Genomic DNA, 2,500 nt, shown 5'->3' on the forward strand with positions numbered 1-2,500 from the left:
AGCTCACATAGCTATGCTAGCGTTACTCATGTAGATTGATGTTAAATTGTAATGTTAGCATGTATCTCATATACCTACGCTAGTATTACTAACTTAGTATGATGTTAAAATGTAATTTAGCATGTAGCTCACATACCTACACTAGTATTACTAACTTAGTATGATGTTAAAATGTAATATAGCATATAGCTAACATACCTACGCTAGTATTCCTAACTTTGTATGATGTTAAGATGTAATTTTAGCATGTAGCTCACATAGCTATGCTAGCGTTACTCATGTAGATTGATGTTAAATTGTAATGTTAGCATGTCACTCACATACCTACGCTAGTATTGCTAACTTAGTATGATGTTAAAATGTAATGTTAGCATGTAGCTCACATACCTATGGCTATGCTAGTGTTAATAATGTAGATTGATGTTAAATTGTAATGTTAGCATGTAGCTCACATATCTACGCTAGTATTGCTAACTTAGTATGATGTTAAAATGTAATGTTAGCATGTAGCTCACATATCTACGCTAGTATTGCTAACTTAGTATGATGTTAAAATGTAATTTAGCATGTAGCTCACATACCTACGCTAGTATTACTAACTTAGTATGATGTTAAAATGTAATTTTAGCATGTAGCTCACATACCTACGCTAGTATTCCTAACTTAGTATGATGTTAAAATGTAATGTTAGCATGTAGCTAACATACCTACACTAGTATTCCTAAATTAGTATGATGTTAAAATGTAATTTTAGCATGTAGCTCACATAGCTATGCTAGCGTTACTAGTGTAGATTGATGTTAAATTGTAATGTTAGCATGTCACTCACATACCTACGCTAGTATTGCTAACTTAGTATGATGTTAAAATATAATGTTAGCATCTAGCTCACATACCTACGCTAGTATTGCTAACTTAATATGATGTTAAAATATAATGTTAGCATCTAGCTCACATACCTATGGCTATGCTAGTGTTACTAATGTAGATTGATGTTAAATTGTAATGTTAGCATGTAGCTCACATACCTACGCTAGTATTACTAACTTAGTATGATGTTAAAATGTAATTTAGCATGTAGCTAACATACCTACACTAGTATTACTAACTTAGTATGATGTTAAAATGCAATATAGCATATAGCTAACATACCTACGCTAGTATTCCTAACTTAGTATGATGTTAAAATGTAATTTTAGCATGTAGCTCACATAGCTATGCTAGTGTTACTAATGTAGATTAATGTTAAATTGTAATGTTAGCATGTAGCTCACATACCTACGCTAGTATTGCTAACTTAGTATGATGTTAGAATGTAATGTTATCATGTAGCTCACATACCTTTGCTAAAATTGCCCACTTAGTATGATGTTAAAAAATGTAATTTTAGCATGTAGCTCACATGCTAATTTACATTGACATTAGTAACGCTATGCTAGCGTTACTAATGTAGATTAATGTTAAAATGCAATGTTAGCATCTAGCTCACATACCTATGGCTATGCTAGTGTTACTAATGTAGATTTATGTTAAATTGTACCTACGCTAGTATTGCTAACTTAGTATGATGTTAAAATGTAATGTTAGCATGTAGCTCACATACCTACGCTTGTATTACTAACTTAGTATGATGTTAAAATGTAATGTTAGCATGTAGCTCACATACCTACGCTTGTATTACTAACTTAGTATGATGTTAAAATGTAATGTTAGCATGTAGCTCACATACCTACGCTTGTATTACTAACTTAGTATGATGTTAAAATGTAATGTTAGCATGTAGCTCACATACCTACGCTAGTATTCCTAACTTAGTATGATGTTAAAACGTAATTTTAGCATGTAGCTCACATAGCTATGCTAGCGTTACTCATGTAGATTGATGTTAAAATGTAATGTTAGCATGTAGCTCACATACCTACGCTAGTATTGCGTCGTCGTATTATATTTTAGCTTAGCGGTGCTTGGCGAGGCTTAGCTTACGTTAGCTTAGCGTGCTATTTAACTATGGCAGATCCACTACAAAGAGACAAACAACAGGTCATGTGCTAGTTTGAGGGGTTTACAGCCCGTCCCGTGGCGATAACCACGGAGTTTTGCATTTTTCTTTCACAGCTTTTGGTTTTGTTGTTTTGCATAACGGCCCGACTTATCTCCGAGCTGACGACGTGTGGAGGGCATTCTTCTGTAACTGCCATGCAAATGAGCAGGTGGACGGCGGTGATAAAGTGTGTGGCGTTGACAGGCCGGCTCTTGTTTGCGCCGCACACTTACCCCCCCCCCCCCCTGAAAAGTGTCAATAAGCCTGCAGCCAGCTGATGCAGCTAGGAGGGGACGGCAGATGGCAGGTCTGCCCCCGTCATGTCTGCCTTTGGGGCGGGGAACAATGCATCTCTCACAGCCAGGAGGAGGGGAGGGGCCCTTTAAGGACAGCTGGCAGGCAGCGTAGACCACCACAACCCCCCTCCCCAGACACTCAATTACTCGGCTTAAATATTGA

The sequence above is a fragment of the Entelurus aequoreus genome, linkage group LG27 (genome assembly GCF_033978785.1).
Source record: "Entelurus aequoreus isolate RoL-2023_Sb linkage group LG27, RoL_Eaeq_v1.1, whole genome shotgun sequence".
Taxonomy (NCBI): domain Eukaryota; kingdom Metazoa; phylum Chordata; class Actinopteri; order Syngnathiformes; family Syngnathidae; genus Entelurus; species Entelurus aequoreus.